This window comes from Lactuca sativa, chromosome 8 (assembly GCF_002870075.4).
Source record: "Lactuca sativa cultivar Salinas chromosome 8, Lsat_Salinas_v11, whole genome shotgun sequence".
In the NCBI taxonomy this organism is placed as follows: Eukaryota; Viridiplantae; Streptophyta; class Magnoliopsida; order Asterales; family Asteraceae; genus Lactuca; species Lactuca sativa.
The window spans coordinates 134,395,353-134,409,362 of record NC_056630.2 but is presented as its reverse complement, the minus strand read 5'-3'; positions in this window follow the sequence as shown (position 1 = coordinate 134,409,362).

Sequence of the window (14,010 nt, the reverse complement as noted above, 5' to 3'; positions counted from 1 at the left end):
GGACTATAGTCGGTACATGGCCACATATTGCTCCCATTCATCCCCTTCATTGGATACTTGTAAGTGTTCCTGTAAAATGCTCCAAAGTACATTGGATCCACATAACTTCCAACATCCCTGTTAAGAAAGGAAATGGTTGCAACTGAATGCACACAACTATAGCCATTCAGTTGCCACACTCTACACGAGCAGGTTTTCTTGTCTAAATCCACCATGTAAGACTCAGCCATGTTTCTTGTCTCGAACTGGTTTAAACCAGTTGGTAGAACCTGCAAGTATCTAAACACATTGGATGGAAGTTAGTATATGTTTATAGTAATCAAAGTAAACATATTAAATTATATTTACCTTTGAGATTTTTAAGTTTATTAAGTAAGGTTGTAATTGCAGGACATGGTTTAAACTCAGGCCATGAACTACCTTTCATGCTCAAATTAAACTATCTTTCCATAACATACAATCTAATTTCCTCTAGCATTGTGATGATTGGTTTTTTCCTTGCATCTCTTATGACATTGTTAAAACTTTCAGATAATCAATTTCTACTGCATCACACATCCTACCCTCCTGAAAGAAAGCTCTGCACAATGATTTAGGGTTCTTCTCCATAAGATATTCAAAGGCTGCAGGGTTAAGATTTTGGATTTCCTTCATTGCTGCATTAAACAAAGGCTCAGTGGATGCTTTGCATGCCCTCCAAAACATCCTCTCATAATGTACTCCTGTGAATCTTTTCTTAAAGTTGGCTACAGTATGTCTTGCACACTGCCTATGTTTTGCAATAGGAAAAATGTCTTTCACAGCCTCCAACAAACCCTACACCATAAAGGGAAATTATTAAAACAAATAACTACAATTAGACTAAAATTAAAGGATATGGTAGTTAACATACCTTATGTTGATCTGACATCAAAGTAATACCAAAACCATTTTCCATTCCTAGGTCATCCCTTCAATTCTCCAAAAAGCATTTCCAATTCTTTTCGTTTTCCCCACAAACAACTGCCCATGCAATTGGAAATATGTGATTATTAGCATCCTTTCCAATTGCACATATTAACTCTCCTATACATAAGCCTTTCAAGAAACACCAACCATATTTATTACTCTTCTTCAACTACCTCTGTCACAACTAGTATTTTAGCTAGAAAATTATATTCTCAAGTAAACATCATCTATTGTAAGGCATGTATTCTAAGTAAAAATCATACTCTATGCTTAATCAAACCCATCCATTTGAATCCAAACTCTTGATTTGAGTTCAAAACCTAATACAATACATTCCATATAGTCAACTATGGGTTGAAACCCCTATAAATCCTGGTTCAAGTTAATATGGACTAGGATCCTCTTATTAGGCCTAATGGACCAATAAACTTTCAGTTTAACTACTTTGGGCTTGGAACTCTATTTGGGCCCTAATTGGACCCACATTCATTAAACTATAGCATTTGGGCCATAATGGCCCTAGAATGTCTCATATCATTTTCATGGACCTTATTGGGCCAAAACCCACATAAATGATGCTAATGGGCCTAAAACCCATTGTGTTTACCCTTTTGGGCCGTAAACACACATGTGGGCCCAATGAGCCGAAAACTTCCTTATTAGGCCTTATAAATTTGGTTGATAATCAATACTAGCCCAACAATTCTTTTTCTTTTCACCTCCATCTCCATTCTCGGGTTTAAAGAGAAAAAAAAAGAGAAAATGAGATTTATTAAGGACTTTGACACCTCCTCATTGCTTAATGGTAATCCATGAAATATCCTCCATATATCTAGAATTAAACCTACATGTAATAACCAAGCTAACCCCTCTCTCTTCCTTCTTAATCTCGGCTGAGAGCTACTCCCCACCATCACCCTTCTCCATTTTCAAACACATTACTCTCTCTAAATTCTCCAAAGTAAGCCTCTCACTTTCCTCCTAAAAATCGTGACTTGGTGTGTGTTTTCAAGAGGTTTTCATCAAGTTCTTCACACTCTTGGTAAGTTGTTATTGTTGGATTATTGTCTAAGTCCGTAACTATAATTGGTATGTACTTGACCCGACTCTGCACGGTCCATTTGGGTTGCATGGTATCGGAACATTTGGATAGACCGTTTGTGAGAAGAGGACATTTGTGACATATTAATATATTATAAGATCTAATATATTAATATGAAATCATGTTATTTAATTAGTATAGATCAAGAATTAATTTGGACTTAATTAAGTGCTCAAAAGAGACTAATTAAATATACGGGGATTGATTGCGTAAATCATTCATTCTTATATATGTGGGCTTATGATCCAAGATTCCTTATGTTGGGTTTAACCCATGAGGTGACCCATGGATACTCTATGGAGGTTAAAACACATGGAGCATAAGGAATGGGTAAAGTCATGAGTTACATGGTGTAACCCTAATAGCCACACTATATAAAGAACCCTTTAGCTTAAGAAATTGGCACTAGTGATACATATATGAGGGCTAGCCAATTTGAGCATGCGTGTCTTCTTCTCATGGTTATTCCATGTGTTGGTGATGTTGTGTGAACCATTTGAGGTGTCACACTTGGGGTACTAGGCTCTTGAGCTTTATGGAGTCAAGCTACATCAAGAGGTATGTATTCTAACTTGTTATATTACCCAAGTATTAAAAGATTGTATGCTATATAAGGTAATACCTTGGAAAATTCATATTTGCATGTATAATAGAGAAAACATAGATCCAAGGTATTTAGGGTTGCATGTACACTTAGGAGTGTTAGAATGCTCAAAACCCAACAGTTATCATACACAAATACTTACTCTCCATTTTATGTTGAGAACTCTTCCTTACAAAGGTTCATTTCGTGTTCTAGCTTCCTAGGACCATCTAAGTTCGAAACTCCTTCCAAAGAAGCACTCAAGGCCGAAAACAACATCATCTCCTCTCATCTCTTCATCAAAACCGAATTCAAAACCCAATGTGAGTTCATACCCCTTGTTTTTCGGTTTTACAATTTTTTGAGCGAGGATACAAGTTGCTTATGTGCTAGATCTATGTATTTGTGCATGTTTATGTGTGATTTCTAAGTTATATGTTGTGATTATGTGAGGAACTTCATAGATCTCGACAATATATGTAAACTAAACCACTTTATACAACTTACCTTGAAGATAAAAGTATTATACATGTTAAAGATGTTGAAAGACTAAGCTCGTGCTTGTAAAAAGGACCACTTTTGATAAGTGGGAAATCTCCAATAAAGTCCTAATATTTTAGGCCAGTTTACCATTTAGTCCCAGATTAAATTTTGTTTACAAAAAAGGACAGATTACCGGCTAAAACTTCGGAATAACCCTTCGTGGCCGGTTTCACAGATTTAGCCAGTATCTCATCTTTTTTCGTCAATTAATCCAAATTTTGGGGCTTTTTCATTAATTAATCAAAATTTTAGGGCTTTTTCATTATTTATTACCAATAAACCAAAATATTTGGAATTTTCTGAAGATTACCTTTAAACTAGTATATATTACATGATCTAACTTAATATGTATCATTCCCTGTCTTCTTTCTTATGCTCTTCTAGGTTCACCGTGTGTTTTTGTCGTCATCGTCAAACCCAACAACAAAAATCTCACTCACAAGCATCGTTAACTCCATTGATTTTCCAAAATCATCCATTCACAACTCTACGATCATCTTTCAATCTCCAAATAAAGAAATGAGAAAATCATTGTTGATTATGTGGATGCCCCTATTATCTAACCATGACTTAAACCATGGTTCCAATACTCAGATGTTCCTATTACCTAACCATGACTTGAATCCTATTTCGAACTCATATACTATTCGCATTGTCCAAAGTGTTGTTCACAATAAAATACGAATCCCACATGGTTTAACCACTGATACATTGGCTCAACTCTTACATGACCCTTGTTTCCTTACAATAGGGTTTGAAAACCATGAAGAATGAACCATTAAGCTTAAAAAAAACTCAACATAGGTAAAAAAAATCAACTCGATATTATGTACTGAAAACCATGAAGAATGTTAATTCTAATTGTAAAAAAATGTCAACAATCTATCCATCTTAAATTATTAAAATATTAATTTGGTATACCTACGAGCTACGATTCCAACACTCGGATGTTCCTATTACCTAACTATGACTTGAACCTTATTTCGAACCCATACACTAATGGCATTGTCCATAGTTTTCTTAACAACAAAATACAAATCCCACATGGTTTAACCACTAATACCTTGGCTCAAGTCTTACTTGACCCTTGTTTCCTTACAATAGGTGTAACATTCGACTCCCAGGTATAATATTTAATTAATTTATATTCTTGTAGTCTGATCAACTTGACGAGTTGGAGGCTGCAACTCGCCGAGTAGAGAGTGTTAATAGTCGCGTAATTTCTAGAGTCTACTCGACAAGTTGGAGGACCCCAACTCGACGAGTAGGAGCTGAGTGTAAAAACCCTAATTTTCAGGGTTTGGGTCCTATTTAAAGGACCTTAAGCCTTCATTTCTGCTTCCCTTATCATCTTAACACTCTGAGAGTAGGTACTTCTCAGGATCGCGGGAAGGCGCCAGCTTGCTTGTATACATCAGTTAGAAATCATGGTTTGAGGATTCTGGGATTTTATTAAACATTCGTTGACTTGTGTTTTGACAATTTATACATTTTGTGGTTTTTGGAAAATGTGATATTGAGTTTATGTGATTTTAAAAATGAAATTTTTATTTGGAAGATTAGAGTGTTACAATAGGGCTTGAAAACCATGAAGAATGAACCATTGAGCTTAAAAAACTCAACATATGTAAAAAAATCTCAACTCGATATTATGTACTGAAAACCATGAAGAATTTTAAATCTAATTGTAAAAAAAGTCAACGAGCTATCCATCATAAACTATTAAACTATTAATTTGGTATATCTACAAGCTATCCATCAATAAGATTGTGTTCCGATCTTTATCAAAAAGTTCATCATTTATTGGTTTTTGTCTTGCCAAAAACTAATGCATTCCTCTGGAAGCCCCAAATAGACTAAAATATAATAATGACAATTGTTGTGATGTTACGTTTAAGTCATAATGACAATTGGTGTGATATTACAATAATTGTCATTATTACGTTTTAGTCTATTTGGGGCTTCCAAAATGCTTTACTTTTTGACAAAAAAAAACAATAAATGATGAACCATGTGAGATTCATCTTATGTTGGGGCTTCAATAGTGTTGTAAGGAAACAAGGGTCAAGTAAGGCTTGAGTCAATGTATCAGTGGTTGAACATGTGAGATTCGTCTTCTATTGTTAACAAAACTATGGACAACGCCATTAGTGGATGGGTTCAAGTCATGGTTAGGTAATAGGAACATCAAAGTGTTGGGACCACTGTTTAAGTCATGGTTAGGTAATTGGGACATTCACGCATTCAACAAGGATTTTCTCCGTTCTTTATTTGGAGATTGAAAGATGGTCATAGAGTTGTGAATGGATAACTTTGGAAAATCAATGGAGTTAATGAGGCTTGTGAGTGAGATTTTTGATGTTGGGTTTGACGACACCGATAAAAACACACGGTGAGCCTAGAAGAGCATAAGAAATAAGACATGGAATAGTACATATTAAATTAGATCATATAATATATATTAGTTTAAAGGTAATCTTCAGAAAAGTCCAAATATTTTGGTTTATTGGTAATAAATAATGAAAAAGCCCTAAAATTTTGATTGATTAATGAAAAATCCCCAAAATTTTGATTAATTAACGAAAAAAGACGAGATACCGGCTAAATCTATGAAACCGGCCACGAAGGGTTATTCTGAAGTTTTAGCCGGTAATCTGTCCTTTTTTGTAAACAAAATTTAATTTGGGACTAAATTGTAAACTGACCTAAAATATTAGGACTTTATTGGAGATTTCCCTTTGATAAGTAAACAAAAAGAATGGAATTTTTATGAAACTTACGGTTTTACATGGACTAAAAGAGTAATATATACATAAAAATGGTTCTTTATGATAACCATAGTTTTAAAAGGGCCAAAAGTGTTAAATTTCATATAATGGGCCTTAATGTGGGCCTTCACGGTTTCTTTGGGCTTAAATTGTAAATTTATGATTTTTATGGATTAAATTGTCAATTTACACAAATTTGAGCCAAAAACGTAATTTTACGGTTTTATGGGTTGAAATTGTCACTTTATTTGGATTTGGCCATAAAATGTTGTTTTTACAAAACTTGGGTCGAAAATGCCATTTTTATCTAAATTGGGCTGAAAATGTAAATTATATATATATATATATATATATATATATATATATATATATATATATATATATATATATATATATATATATATGATGAAAATGTCATTTTTATCTAAATTGGGCTAAAAATGTAAATTATATATATAGCTAGGCCGAAAATGTAAATGTTTATAATAATGGGCTGAAAACATCAACTTATATATATACTTGGGCCAAAAATGTTAATTTATATACAAATGTGCTAAAGACTTAAATTTTCATGTTTATTGGGCCTAATATGTATAATCCATGTTAGTGGGCCTTAGTGGCCCATTTACATGCTTATTGGACATGGATTATACGTTACATATTTATTGGGCCTCAGTGGCCCATTTACATGCTTATTGGGCATGGATTATACATTACATGTTTATTGGGCCTTAGTGGCCCATATACATGCTTATTGGACCTAAATTATACATTAAATGTTTATTGGGCCTTAGTGGTCCTTCTACATGTCTGTTAGGCCTCGTACATTCATATACATACTCATTGGGCTTTTCAAACATAACATGCACACGGAAACATTATATTATATAATACAATATTCGCGTAAACTCAGTTAAGGATGCTAGTGAGACATGTCGGTTGATACCTCTTGAGTGTACAATCGTAGCATGTAGTTATAACCAGAGTCTCCTGGAAGGAGAGCGAGAGTTTGTGTATAGTTCTATACGAGGTGACACCCCACACCTGAGTTGTTCACTACAGCTAGACTAGGCCAGTTTAGGGTGACAAACCTTACCTTAAACAAGTTGGCACCTAAAAAATGTCACAACAGGCGAATTTGTCATAATCAAGTATGGTTAAAACGACCCACATAGAGATTCTCTCCATCATAAATTTTACGGAAGACATAAAGAATCTTGTTAATACAAAAACATACATACACTGATATTCGATCTTAGGGTTTGAGACCACGACACTTTGTAAATAGAAAATATAGGATTTTCTGGGGAAACATACAGTTAAACAATACCTTCTACTTACAACAGAAAACACAGGGTTTCTATCCAAATTACATTCTTAAATACATCTCAACAATAGAAAACACACATGCATTAATACTTGATTTTGATACATCACTTTCAAACCATTTTATAGAAAATATTGGATTTTCCGGTGTTTCACGAACAATACAAAACTTTTCTTCAAACATGCTTATGAACTCACCAACATTATATATGTTGACATTTTCAAAATAACTTGTATTCTCAGGGAATCATTAAGCAGAAAGGTCTGCAAGAACATGTGGAATTTGTATTATTTTGTTATCGTCATACATTGAATATTTTTGGCATGTAACTTATGATACTATACTTGATGTAAACAATGTTGGATGTATTTTGATATGTATGATGATGGTGTTGTCTTGTTTCAATTATATACATTGTGATGATATTATAAGATGAAGTAACACACAAGCCCCCATACGTTTTCCGTCGTCTGGTTCGGGGGTGTGACAACCTCTCCATCCTTGCTTTAGTCCCTCAAAACATACGTAAAAGTTACTGAAATAAATCTTCCCATCAGGCATACTATTGACACCAATCTTCACAATTGATCCAGGGTTTGATCTTCTTATCTCCTCACCATAAGACCAAAGTTTTGAATAGTGCTCAACAAGTGTTCCTTCAATTAGCTCAATGGCATGTTTCTTTGCTCTCTTACACTGTCCCATACTCACATCTATTCCAAAAGTTAGTTTGACCTCTTCTTTAAGCATCCTAACACTCATTTTTTTTTCTTATTTAAGAACTTAGTTGTAAAATGGCTGCCAATCCAAGCATAACTAACAATTGATCCCAATTTGAAATTTCTTGCACAATTGTGCTCATCTATGAGTGACTTAATCTGGAAAGATTGTTCTTCACTCATCCATGAGGCACAAAGTCTAAACTTACACTGGCCAGAATAACATTTCACTAAAAGTCTCATACTATCATTTTTCTTGTAGCACAACTAATATCCATTAGCAACAGCATAATTACATAACATATGTTTTAACTGTTTTGGACTTTCAAATCTCATACTTAACACAAGTTTTTTGTTTTTTCCAGTTAACATTTTCATTATAAGTTGTTACTTCCTCAACAATTGTGTCATTGTCATCCATACGAAAATATGCATCCTCATGAGGAGGACTTGATGAGATTGACTGCACCTTGGGGCATAACTTGCTCAACAAATCATCATTTATGGTCTTATTCATAGGAGTGGAATCAACATGTCCAAGGTCATCATGTACATTACCTTGCAAGTCATCAATCTCATTCTGAAAAGCTCCCAGGCTATGCAACTCCTCATTATTCCCCCTACACCCGACTTCAGGACTGCAAACTTCAGCTTGGTCATCCACTATCCATTGATGGACATTAGAACCAAGATGATCCATGTAAACTTGGATTACACATCCATTGTCATACCCTACTTGAATAAACTCTTGGTAGTCTTTCTCGATGGCTATTATCCTCAATCCATCAGGAAAATCTATATCTAGCATGCAAAAATACACATTCACACATTCCTCGTTTGCAAATCTTTGAATAAACAATAGAAATTCCTTCAAGTCCATTCCCGCAAAATCGACGTCTTCAAAGCGTTGCTCAGCTCCATCTTAGTAACTTATTGTGGGATACCTAGTAAAAATGCCAGCAAAATGAAGATCGCCCTCCATATACACAACCATAACATCGATTTGGAGAGATAACAGTAAAAGAAGAACGGGGAAGAAGATAGTGGCGGGTGAGTATGTTATTTACAAAAGGGTTAAGTAGGTCAAAAGGTCATTTATTGATGTGGTAATGAAAATTTCGACGTGGCAATATTTTAAATGACATGTCTTATGATACCTGCTGACTAGGATGGGGCTAACCGGCTGACCCCTTCATTTTCTATAGAATGGCTTCAAGAGTACGTAAAACTACACTTTGTACCCCTTAAATGCCAAAAAAGAAATAGTGACATTTACCCTTAAGAATATTTTACGACAAAAAAAATGTTTAAAAGTTTTTCATAACTAGAAGAAAAAAAAAGATGTGCTATCACAATCCCGATGGACATTGGAATGAACACCAAGAATTATGCAGACTTTTACAACTTAAAAAAAAAAAGAAATCAATGTTATTAGGTTGTCCGACATGGGAGGCCAAGCGACGTGTGAAGTCTAACGTGACTGGCCAACCTAGGGATGAGCATTAGAACCGCCGAAACTGGAACCGGACCGGAACCGGAGCCAGAATTGGTAATAAGGTCCGGTTACCGGTTCTCCATTTTTATGAAAACCAGTCCCGGTTCTAAAAATCGGAACCGGTTTAACATTTTTTTCATTTTTTAAAATACGCATAACTTACTCATATGAAGTCGGAATTATTTGATTTTTTTTCCAACATATAATTTGGAGTTTGTAGTTCATTTTTTACTGTACAAACATGTGTTTTAGTTAGATATTGAATCAGACACATGCCCGAAAGAAAGAATATCGATGTTGCGTTTTTTTCTATTTCAACATTTTTTTTGTTTTTTTTTTTAATCTGTCATATTTTTTTAAATAAGCCAACTCAATCATATGACGTCGGAATTACTTAATTTTTTTTTTCAGCATGTAATTTGGTGTTTGTAGTTCATTTTAGACTATAAAAACACATATTTTGGTTAGATATTGAATCAGTTATAGACTTCGGAAGACAACATATCAATGTTGCGTATTTTCTGTTTCACCATTTGTTTTTTGAAATCTGTCCCGCTTTTAAAATACGCATAACTCACTCATATGAAGTCGAAATTACTTGATTCTTTTTTCATTGTGTAATTTAGTGTTTGTACTAAAATTTAGAATGTAAAAAGTCATAATTTGGTTAAATATTTAATCATTTACAAGCTCCGGAAGATAACATATCATCTATAATATTTTGAACAAGTTCTATTTTGAAAAATAACCGAAAAACCGGAACCGGAACCGGAACCGGCGGTCCGATTCCCGGTTCTTATAATATACGAAAACCGGTTCTGGTTCCGAACTGGTCTTGTTCTAAAGCTCATCCCTAGGCCAACCTACGCATGAATACCTCTCCAAACGGGCATAGGTGTCATGCGACGTGAACCCCGCTATGAGCGAAGAGGAAGATTTTGATTGGTTAATGTCAATTTAACTGTTTTGCGTGCTTTAGAGGAATTAAAAAAAATCAAAATTTAAATTTAAACTTAATCCATTTACGAATAAATACATACAGTTGAACATATTTTTACATCCCTTAAAACACACTCTTTCATGAATATGAATAATTTTTCTACTTCAATTTCTTCTTCTTCATCATAATGATGGGTTGGTTTTCCACACGTTGTTGTCAATGGCACACAACATTGTACGTCAGATAGTCGAACATTCAAATGTCGAGAAGAAGCGTGGAATTTCGATCAACCAGGATCGTATCACGACAAACAAATTTTTGGTACGTGATTACTTTGCCCTTGATAGTTTATACGACCTATCGAAATTCGAAAATCATTTTCGTATTAGTAAAAATTTATTCTTACGTATAACTAGAGATTTGACAAATAATTATGAGCTTTTTCAATTGAGATGAGATTCTAGAGGTAAACGTGGTTTTATTAGAATTCAAAAATGCACAACAACTTTTAGACAATTAACATACGGCATAGTCGTAGACACATCAAATGAGTATTTTAAAATGTCTAAGAGGACGTGTCGAGAATGTGCATATCTTTTTTGTGAGTATATTATAGATCTTTATGGTGATCTATACTTGCGAAATCCAACTACAAGCAATGTCGAAGAGTTGTATACTGCATATCAAGCTAAACATGGTTTTCCAAGAATGTTTGGTAGCATTGATTGTATATGTTGGGTGTGGGAAAATTGACTCAATGCATGGCGTATCAATTCACGCGGGGTGATCATGGTGTGCCAAATATTATATTAGAAGCAATTGTTTCACATAACTTATGATTTTGGCATGTATTCTTTGGTGTGGCGGGGTCAAACAACGATTTGAATGTGTTTGGAGTATCTCCGCTATGTAACGACATTTTTCAGGGTAAAGAACCAAACATGTTATACGTTGTCAATGGACATGAATATAATTATGGGTATTACCTTCGTGATGAGATATATCAAGTGTACGCTACATTTGTCAAGTCATACGTATAACCGTTCAATGAAAAACGCAAATTGTTTAAGTTCACACATGAATTTGCAAGGAAGGATGGCGTTTTGAGTCCTCAAACAAAAGTGACACATAATCAAACATCCGACACGAGCATGGGATAGGGCAAATTTATAAAGGTGATGAAAGCTTGTGCTGTTTTACATAACATGATAATAGAAGGAGATGGTAGGGCTATTTGTATGTATAGTCTGAACGATAGACTTAATCCACTTGCATTAATATAAGTCAGCAACCCATCATAAATCACATGACTTTTTGAAATACAAAACAGGGTAACACATCACAATTTACATCACAATTTGACTGAGCACATATGACAAAAGCAATCCGAACAACACGATGACAATGCCGACGAAGGAAATGAGGATGCGGATGATGAGAACGAGGTCGATGACGATGACGACGAGTAGTATTTTTTATTTGCTAGTTTAATTTCAATGTTTTTTATTAGTAATGTAAGCTTTAATTTTTATGTATTTTCAATTTCTAATGCTCATGTATTAACGTTTCATTTTTTTTTATGTTTTTTTTATTAGTAGAAGTTTTGTTGAATTTTAAAATTATGTTTTTTTATTTAATTTATTGTTCTTTTCTATTTGTAAAATATTTATTTATGTTTAATAATTCGGTTTTTTATTTAACATAATGTAAAAGAAGATAAATAATACGGAGTGATAATCATTTCCAAATTATAGTTACGTGGTAATGAAGATGTAGTGGAGATGATATGACAACATTATTCTAATGGGTTGAAGATGATTATATCTTTTAGGTTTATGATGTGTTCATTATCCTACAAGTTTCTTAATTAAAATTTTGTATTAATGACATAAAAATTATCCCAGTACAAGTTGTCATCTAAATACTTGTTATTTGTGTCTGCGGTGTAGTAATTTTAATTTCATAAATTATCGGCAATTCAAATAAATCCAAAACCGAACCAAAAGTTTTCAATGTTTATTTTCAGTTAAACTTTCAATGGTTATTCCTTTATTATGCAAACAAATATGATCAATAAAGAAATCCATTTATTGATTAGTATTATACAAGTTTTTTAGGATTATTTCTGATTATAAAGATGAGGAGAGTGTTTACGTCTTTTACAGAGATAAGAAATTAGGAGCGAGTCCCGGTCCCATCTTTTTGAATGGGACAAAACAATTGCAAATTTTGTTTTATTGATATCAGTTCTAATTGTAGTCTAATGCATGTCAAACATAATATAATTTGTTCTTTTATGTCTTGTGCTACTTAAAACGGAGATTTAAATCATTTAATGTGATAAGGGGCAACGGGGAATAGTTTAGATGTCACCGAAATACGAACCATCAACTTTATAATATTTGCAAGAGGATGCTAGTAAACAATAACGAACTTACATCCCAAGTAGCGAATTGATAAATTATATAGCATTAAACTTTATACAAACACATGAGTGTTAAAAATATTAGAAAAATCTTAATATTTTAGTTTAGTGGAGTTTAGTGGAAAGAAAAGAAACCTCAATTTTCGATTCTAGAGTGGAGTGGTTTCGGAACCCATTTGTTCTCTTGGTGGCTGGTTGGATAACTCACTGCCTAATCAATGAACATAAAAGACCACTTCTATTACCCATCAAAAAGCAAATCCATGTATAAGAACTTGCACAATATTTGTGTAGATGAGTGTGTGATATTGCGGAAGAAGACTCCATTCAAGAATTTTCCTATTAGATAAAATTTGATTTCATTAACACAACCATTTGGCAAACTAAAAATATTTTGAGTAAATTACACGAATGGTCCCTATGGTTTGGGGTAATTTGCACGCTTAGTCCCTAACTTATTTTTTTAACTCGTAAAGTCCCTATTGTTTGTTTTTGTTGCGCGCTTGGTCCCTACTTTTTGTTTTTGTTACGCGATTAGTCCCTATTTTACCTAAAAAAAACTATTATTTAAATAGGAAAAAATGGTAGGATAAGTAAGATAAGGTGATGGGGGTTGGGGTGTGTTTATTTAAATATTTTAAAAAATCAAGGGCAAAATATTTTTTAGGTAAGACAGGGACCTAACGTGTAACAAACACAAATAATAGGGACCTTCTGAGTTAAAAAAATAAGTTAGGGACCAAACGTGCAAATTACCTTAAACTATAGGGACCATTCGTGTAATTTACTCAAATATTTTATTTTCAAATTTAGGATTAAATATTTGTATTTTTACCTTTTTCTATTAGTGCTTTTAAAATCATATAATTATAAACAATATGGTTATGTCCGATCCGAAATCAGGTAAACCGGATATCCATTTTCCAATAAAAAATTTGATTTGGATTAAATCCAAAAGTCGACTTTGAAAAATCAAACCGATCCGATCCCGATTAAAAAAAAATCCTAATCCCAAATTTATCTGGACTTTTGTGCAGCGTTTTCTCCATAATTGGCTCAGATAATTGATAATTCCTAAGGGTTAATGTCATAAAAACCATCAAGTTTTTAGGGTTTTGTCGGTTTTTGCCAAAGTTGAAATTTATGTTGGTTTTTACCCA